Source organism: Dasypus novemcinctus, chromosome 1 (genome assembly GCF_030445035.2).
Source record: "Dasypus novemcinctus isolate mDasNov1 chromosome 1, mDasNov1.1.hap2, whole genome shotgun sequence".
NCBI lineage: Eukaryota > Metazoa > Chordata > Mammalia > Cingulata > Dasypodidae > Dasypus > Dasypus novemcinctus.
In genome coordinates this window covers 2415599-2424372 of record NC_080673.1, presented here as the reverse complement: position 1 = coordinate 2424372, position 8774 = coordinate 2415599, and positions in this window count along the sequence as shown.

The window sequence follows — 8774 nt, the reverse complement described above, 5'->3', positions numbered from 1 at the left end:
CCTCTCGCTCCATCCGCTGCCTCCGCCTCGCCTCACCCCCTCCTTTCGGGGCGCCCAGACAGGCGCCCGGGCTGGGGGTCGGGGAGGGGGAGGGGCAAGCGCTAGGCCTCCCGCGCCGCCGTAGACGACCGCTCTCTGACGCCCGCAAAGCCGGGACCAAAGCGCAGGCGCCCCGGCCCGCTGGGACGGCCACGCCCAGCGCCGCCCTGGCGCGCAGGCGACACTCGCCCCGCCCCCGGCACACTCGCCCCGACCCCGCCCCTCCTGAGAGGTTGCTCTGGAGACGGTGGCCACTGGCGGGAGGTGCCCCAGCCCGGGAGTGGGAAGACAGTTGTGATGGATTGGGGGTGGGGGGTGGGGAGGCGTTTTCTGCACTCGGGAGTTGTCCCCAGTGGCAGTGCCGGGACAGATGCGGCCAATAGGCATCCTGCCGAAACCCACCCGATGCCCTTCGGGGAGCGCGTCCACTGCCAGGAAAACCTCCAGCGCTGGGGGAAGCGGGGTTCCAAAATGTATACACCGAATGCCAGCAGGAGGCCACGGGGACGCGACGGAAGGGGTCGCCGACGTGGGTGGAGCCTGCTGGGTGGGGACTGGGCTAGGAGAGAAGCTCTGCTATGCTGTCCTGGACAGTTGTTCCCTCCTGTCTGTCTGGTGAAAAGCCAAGAGACAGAAGAAGCCCCAGGAACGAGAGAGAGCGGCTCCGGTGCCCAAAGGCAGAGCCAAAGCTTCCACCGCTAGGGGCCACTGTTGGATAGGAATAGTTCCTTCCTCACACTTGCTGGGGGGCAGAGGGCTGAGTTCTAAGGCAGGGGGAGGGGCAGGGCCCCTCGCAGAAGGGGCTGTGGGGGAAGGGACCCCTGGGCCGGATCTGGGGCTGCTGGGAGAGCCCCCTCTCCATGCCATAGCTCACCTGGCCCAGGCCAAGGGTCTGGGTCGGGCCAGGCTGCCAGACCCGTCTGAAGAGGGGGTTTCCTCGCCAACCAAAGTCCCCGAGGCCTCCTCCAGCGGGGGCCTACCTAGGGCCGGCCGGCGTTGCCCTGCAGGTCTCTCCCACGGCAATGGTCACAGACATGCTGTCTCCCATCGCCGTCACCTCCACCTTAGGTCAGGGGAACCCCGGCCTTTCCCACCGGCGGCCTGCGGGCTTCGGCCTGGGCTCCCGGCCAGGCCTGCAGAGGCCTGTCTCCCGGAGAGGACAGGCCCAGAGTCTTCCCTCTCCCTTGTCAACGACCTCTCTTCCCCTGCGTTTCTTTTCTGGGACCAGAGGGGCCCCAGAGCACCCCGACGACTCTGAGCAATGAGCCTGCCCTTTCTCCTCTCGCCCTCCTTTTTGGGACCGTACCAACCAACGAGCGTTTCTCTCGGCTCTGGCGCCGCGGGACGCAAAACGAAACCGCTTACCTAGTGGGTGGTGAGACACTTGCGTGGAAATCATTTCTGCTCACCTGAGGCAGGCACTGCGGTCAAGTGGGCTTACAGGTCCAGGTGTTCCATGGACCGGGTAGATTCTAAGCGGCCATCGTGACCGTCCAAAGCGGACGTATGGGTTGTCTGGGCATTGACTCGAGTCGTAACCATGCGTTTTTGGGGGGAAAAAAAGGGAGAACCCATCGTCTTCAGCACATTTCCCTCTGCCACAGCACGCCAGGCGACCAGGGGATTTTCCTATTGATTGCCGTTCCAAGCTACCATAGCGGGCAATGCCGCAGGGATACGGTCCAGATTTCCCAACCAAAGCAGACAGGCCTTCTCGCCGAGGCGCCGCTGCCTGGTCGATCAAGCCCCAGGCCCTGGTGCTCCTGAGGGCTGCGGGGACACCCAGGACTACGCTGCTGATGGCAGGTGGCTCCGGGCCTCAGTGCCCTGCCAGTGGGCTCTACTTGGGAATCCGTGCTCTTGCACGGGGTGTGGGTGGGGGGCGTCGGTTGCAGGGGGGCCTCCCTACACATGCCTCTTCTTCTGTCACTTTGGCTGCGGCTGAGCCTGGCACTGGGTGCGTGCATGCTCAGGAGACAGGCTTCTGCATGTCTCTGGACAGGCCCCGTGCCAGCTGGGACCTGAGCCCCAGCGCAGGTGCACCACCTGCGCTCAGGTTCGTTGGACCGGCCCAGGTCAGCTGAGAGGGAGGAGAACACGGTCGTCACCGCGGAGGGAAGCCAAAGTGCCGACACCTGCCAGCGGGAGAGCCGCATCCAACAGCCCTGTGGGATCTAAGCCCCCTCTCGCTCCATCCGCTGCCTCCGCCTCGCCTCACCCCCTCCTTTCGGGGCGCCCAGACAGGCGCCCGGGCTGGGGGTCGGGGAGGGGGAGGGGCAAGCGCTAGGCCTCCCGCGCCGCCGTAGACGACCGCTCTCTGACGCCCGCAAAGCCGGGACCAAAGCGCAGGCGCCCCGGCCCGCTGGGACGGCCACGCCCAGCGCCGCCCTGGCGCGCAGGCGCCACTCGCCCCGCCCCCGGCACACTCGCCCCGACCCCGCCCCTCCTGAGAGGTCGCTCTGGAGACGGTGGCCACTGGCGGGAGGTGCCCCAGCCCGGGAGTGGGAAGACAGTTGTGATGGATTGGGGGTGGGGGGTGGGGAGGCGTTTTCTGCACTCGGGAGTTGTCCCCAGTGGCAGTGCCGGGACAGATGCGGCCAATAGGCATCCTGCCGAAACCCACCCGATGCCCTTCGGGGAGCGCGTCCACTGCCAGGAAAACCTCCAGCGCTGGGGGAAGCGGGGTTCCAAAATGTATACACCGAATGCCAGCAGGAGGCCACGGGGACGCGACGGAAGGGGTCGCCGACGTGGGTGGAGCCTGCTGGGTGGGGACTGGGCTAGGAGAGAAGCTCTGCTATGCTGTCCTGGACAGTTGTTCCCTCCTGTCTGTCTGGTGAAAAGCCAAGAGACAGAAGAAGCCCCAGGAACGAGAGAGAGCGGCTCCGGTGCCCAAAGGCAGAGCCAAAGCTTCCACCGCTAGGGGCCACTGTTGGATAGGAATAGTTCCTTCCTCACACTTGCTGGGGGGCAGAGGGCTGAGTTCTAAGGCAGGGGGAGGGGCAGGGCCCCTCGCAGAAGGGGCTGTGGGGGAAGGGACCCCTGGGCCGGATCTGGGGCTGCTGGGAGAGCCCCCTCTCCATGCCATAGCTCACCTGGCCCAGGCCAAGGGTCTGGGTCGGGCCAGGCTGCCAGACCCGTCTGAAGAGGGGGTTTCCTCGCCAACCAAAGTCCCCGAGGCCTCCTCCAGCGGGGGCCTACCTAGGGCCGGCCGGCGTTGCCCTGCAGGTCTCTCCCACGGCAATGGTCACAGACATGCTGTCTCCCATCGCCGTCACCTCCACCTTAGGTCAGGGGAACCCCGGCCTTTCCCACCGGCGGCCTGCGGGCTTCGGCCTGGGCTCCCGGCCAGGCCTGCAGAGGCCTGTCTCCCGGAGAGGACAGGCCCAGAGTCTTCCCTCTCCCTTGTCAACGACCTCTCTTCCCCTGCGTTTCTTTTCTGGGACCAGAGGGGCCCCAGAGCACCCCGACGACTCTGAGCAATGAGCCTGCCCTTTCTCCTCTCGCCCTCCTTTTTGGGACCGTACCAACCAACGAGCGTTTCTCTCGGCTCTGGCGCCGCGGGACGCAAAACGAAACCGCTTACCTAGTGGGTGGTGAGACACTTGCGTGGAAATCATTTCTGCTCACCTGAGGCAGGCACTGCGGTCAAGTGGGCTTACAGGTCCAGGTGTTCCATGGACCGGGTAGATTCTAAGCGGCCATCGTGACCGTCCAAAGCGGACGTATGGGTTGTCTGGGCATTGACTCGAGTCGTAACCATGCGTTTTTGGGGGGAAAAAAAGGGAGAACCCATCGTCTTCAGCACATTTCCCTCTGCCACAGCACGCCAGGCGACCAGGGGATTTTCCTATTGATTGCCGTTCCAAGCTACCATAGCGGGCAATGCCGCAGGGATACGGTCCAGATTTCCCAACCAAAGCAGACAGGCCTTCTCGCCGAGGCGCCGCTGCCTGGTCGATCAAGCCCCAGGCCCTGGTGCTCCTGAGGGCTGCGGGGACACCCAGGACTACGCTGCTGATGGCAGGTGGCTCCGGGCCTCAGTGCCCTGCCAGTGGGCTCTACTTGGGAATCCGTGCTCTTGCACGGGGTGTGGGTGGGGGGCGTCGGTTGCAGGGGGGCCTCCCTACACATGCCTCTTCTTCTGTCACTTTGGCTGCGGCTGAGCCTGGCACTGGGTGCGTGCATGCTCAGGAGACAGGCTTCTGCATGTCTCTGGACAGGCCCCGTGCCAGCTGGGACCTGAGCCCCAGCGCAGGTGCACCACCTGCGCTCAGGTTCGTTGGACCGGCCCAGGTCAGCTGAGAGGGAGGAGAACACGGTCGTCACCGCGGAGGGAAGCCAAAGTGCCGACACCTGCCAGCGGGAGAGCCGCATCCAACAGCCCTGTGGGATCTAAGCCCCCTCTCGCTCCATCCGCTGCCTCCGCCTCGCCTCACCCCCTCCTTTCGGGGCGCCCAGACAGGCGCCCGGGCTGGGGGTCGGGGAGGGGGAGGGGCAAGCGCTAGGCCTCCCGCGCCGCCGTAGACGACCGCTCTCTGACGCCCGCAAAGCCGGGACCAAAGCGCAGGCGCCCCGGCCCGCTGGGACGGCCACGCCCAGCGCCGCCCTGGCGCGCAGGCGCCACTCGCCCCGCCCCCGGCACACTCGCCCCGACCCCGCCCCTCCTGAGAGGTTGCTCTGGAGACGGTGGCCACTGGCGGGAGGTGCCCCAGCCCGGGAGTGGGAAGACAGTTGTGATGGATTGGGGGTGGGGGGTGGGGAGGCGTTTTCTGCACTCGGGAGTTGTCCCCAGTGGCAGTGCCGGGACAGATGCGGCCAATAGGCATCCTGCCGAAACCCACCCGATGCCCTTCGGGGAGCGCGTCCACTGCCAGGAAAACCTCCAGCGCTGGGGGAAGCGGGGTTCCAAAATGTATACACCGAATGCCAGCAGGAGGCCACGGGGACGCGACGGAAGGGGTCGCCGACGTGGGTGGAGCCTGCTGGGTGGGGACTGGGCTAGGAGAGAAGCTCTGCTATGCTGTCCTGGACAGTTGTTCCCTCCTGTCTGTCTGGTGAAAAGCCAAGAGACAGAAGAAGCCCCAGGAACGAGAGAGAGCGGCTCCGGTGCCCAAAGGCAGAGCCAAAACTTCCACCGCTAGGGGCCACTGTTGGATAGGAATAGTTCCTTCCTCACACTTGCTGGGGGGCAGAGGGCTGAGTTCTAAGGCAGGGGGAGGGGCAGGGCCCCTCGCAGAAGGGGCTGTGGGGGAAGGGACCCCTGGGCCGGATCTGGGGCTGCTGGGAGAGCCCCCTCTCCATGCCATAGCTCACCTGGCCCAGGCCAAGGGTCTGGGTCGGGCCAGGCTGCCAGACCCGTCTGAAGAGGGGGTTTCCTCGCCAACCAAAGTCCCCGAGGCCTCCTCCAGCGGGGGCCTACCTAGGGCCGGCCGGCGTTGCCCTGCAGGTCTCTCCCACGGCAATGGTCACAGACATGCTGTCTCCCATCGCCGTCACCTCCACCTTAGGTCAGGGGAACCCCGGCCTTTCCCACCGGCGGCCTGCGGGCTTCGGCCTGGGCTCCCGGCCAGGCCTGCAGAGGCCTGTCTCCCGGAGAGGACAGGCCCAGAGTCTTCCCTCTCCCTTGTCAACGACCTCTCTTCCCCTGCGTTTCTTTTCTGGGACCAGAGGGGCCCCAGAGCACCCCGACGACTCTGAGCAATGAGCCTGCCCTTTCTCCTCTCGCCCTCCTTTTTGGGACCGTACCAACCAACGAGCGTTTCTCTCGGCTCTGGCGCCGCGGGACGCAAAACGAAACCGCTTACCTAGTGGGTGGTGAGACACTTGCGTGGAAATCATTTCTGCTCACCTGAGGCAGGCACTGCGGTCAAGTGGGCTTACAGGTCCAGGTGTTCCATGGACCGGGTAGATTCTAAGCGGCCATCGTGACCGTCCAAAGCGGACGTATGGGTTGTCTGGGCATTGACTCGAGTCGTAACCATGCGTTTTTGGGGGGAAAAAAAGGGAGAACCCATCGTCTTCAGCACATTTCCCTCTGCCACAGCACGCCAGGCGACCAGGGGATTTTCCTATTGATTGCCGTTCCAAGCTACCATAGCGGGCAATGCCGCAGGGATACGGTCCAGATTTCCCAACCAAAGCAGACAGGCCTTCTCGCCGAGGCGCCGCTGCCTGGTCGATCAAGCCCCAGGCCCTGGTGCTCCTGAGGGCTGCGGGGACACCCAGGACTACGCTGCTGATGGCAGGTGGCTCCGGGCCTCAGTGCCCTGCCAGTGGGCTCTACTTGGGAATCCGTGCTCTTGCACGGGGTGTGGGTGGGGGGCGTCGGTTGCAGGGGGGCCTCCCTACACATGCCTCTTCTTCTGTCACTTTGGCTGCGGCTGAGCCTGGCACTGGGTGCGTGCATGCTCAGGAGACAGGCTTCTGCATGTCTCTGGACAGGCCCCGTGCCAGCTGGGACCTGAGCCCCAGCGCAGGTGCACCACCTGCGCTCAGGTTCGTTGGACCGGCCCAGGTCAGCTGAGAGGGAGGAGAACACGGTCGTCACCGCGGAGGGAAGCCAAAGTGCCGACACCTGCCAGCGGGAGAGCCGCATCCAACAGCCCTGTGGGATCTAAGCCCCCTCTCGCTCCATCCGCTGCCTCCGCCTCGCCTCACCCCCTCCTTTCGGGGCGCCCAGACAGGCGCCCGGGCTGGGGGTCGGGGAGGGGGAGGGGCAAGCGCTAGGCCTCCCGCGCCGCCGTAGACGACCGCTCTCTGACGCCCGCAAAGCCGGGACCAAAGCGCAGGCGCCCCGGCCCGCTGGGACGGCCACGCCCAGCGCCGCCCTGGCGCGCAGGCGCCACTCGCCCCGCCCCCGGCACACTCGCCCCGACCCCGCCCCTCCTGAGAGGTCGCTCTGGAGACGGTGGCCACTGGCGGGAGGTGCCCCAGCCCGGGAGTGGGAAGACAGTTGTGATGGATTGGGGGTGGGGGGTGGGGAGGCGTTTTCTGCACTCGGGAGTTGTCCCCAGTGGCAGTGCCGGGACAGATGCGGCCAATAGGCATCCTGCCGAAACCCACCCGATGCCCTTCGGGGAGCGCGTCCACTGCCAGGAAAACCTCCAGCGCTGGGGGAAGCGGGGTTCCAAAATGTATACACCGAATGCCAGCAGGAGGCCACGGGGACGCGACGGAAGGGGTCGCCGACGTGGGTGGAGCCTGCTGGGTGGGGACTGGGCTAGGAGAGAAGCTCTGCTATGCTGTCCTGGACAGTTGTTCCCTCCTGTCTGTCTGGTGAAAAGCCAAGAGACAGAAGAAGCCCCAGGAACGAGAGAGAGCGGCTCCGGTGCCCAAAGGCAGAGCCAAAACTTCCACCGCTAGGGGCCACTGTTGGATAGGAATAGTTCCTTCCTCACACTTGCTGGGGGGCAGAGGGCTGAGTTCTAAGGCAGGGGGAGGGGCAGGGCCCCTCGCAGAAGGGGCTGTGGGGGAAGGGACCCCTGGGCCGGATCTGGGGCTGCTGGGAGAGCCCCCTCTCCATGCCATAGCTCACCTGGCCCAGGCCAAGGGTCTGGGTCGGGCCAGGCTGCCAGACCCGTCTGAAGAGGGGGTTTCCTCGCCAACCAAAGTCCCCGAGGCCTCCTCCAGCGGGGGCCTACCTAGGGCCGGCCGGCGTTGCCCTGCAGGTCTCTCCCACGGCAATGGTCACAGACATGCTGTCTCCCATCGCCGTCACCTCCACCTTAGGTCAGGGGAACCCCGGCCTTTCCCACCGGCGGCCTGCGGGCTTCGGCCTGGGCTCCCGGCCAGGCCTGCAGAGGCCTGTCTCCCGGAGAGGACAGGCCCAGAGTCTTCCCTCTCCCTTGTCAACGACCTCTCTTCCCCTGCGTTTCTTTTCTGGGACCAGAGGGGCCCCAGAGCACCCCGACGACTCTGAGCAATGAGCCTGCCCTTTCTCCTCTCGCCCTCCTTTTTGGGACCGTACCAACCAACGAGCGTTTCTCTCGGCTCTGGCGCCGCGGGACGCAAAACGAAACCGCTTACCTAGTGGGTGGTGAGACACTTGCGTGGAAATCATTTCTGCTCACCTGAGGCAGGCACTGCGGTCAAGTGGGCTTACAGGTCCAGGTGTTCCATGGACCGGGTAGATTCTAAGCGGCCATCGTGACCGTCCAAAGCGGACGTATGGGTTGTCTGGGCATTGACTCGAGTCGTAACCATGCGTTTTTGGGGGGAAAAAAAGGGAGAACCCATCGTCTTCAGCACATTTCCCTCTGCCACAGCACGCCAGGCGACCAGGGGATTTTCCTATTGATTGCCGTTCCAAGCTACCATAGCGGGCAATGCCGCAGGGATACGGTCCAGATTTCCCAACCAAAGCAGACAGGCCTTCTCGCCGAGGCGCCGCTGCCTGGTCGATCAAGCCCCAGGCCCTGGTGCTCCTGAGGGCTGCGGGGACACCCAGGACTACGCTGCTGATGGCAGGTGGCTCCGGGCCTCAGTGCCCTGCCAGTGGGCTCTACTTGGGAATCCGTGCTCTTGCACGGGGTGTGGGTGGGGGGCGTCGGTTGCAGGGGGGCCTCCCTACACATGCCTCTTCTTCTGTCACTTTGGCTGCGGCTGAGCCTGGCACTGGGTGCGTGCATGCTCAGGAGACAGGCTTCTGCATGTCTCTGGACAGGCCCCGTGCCAGCTGGGACCTGAGCCCCAGCGCAGGTGCACCACCTGCGCTCAGGTTCGTTGGACCGGCC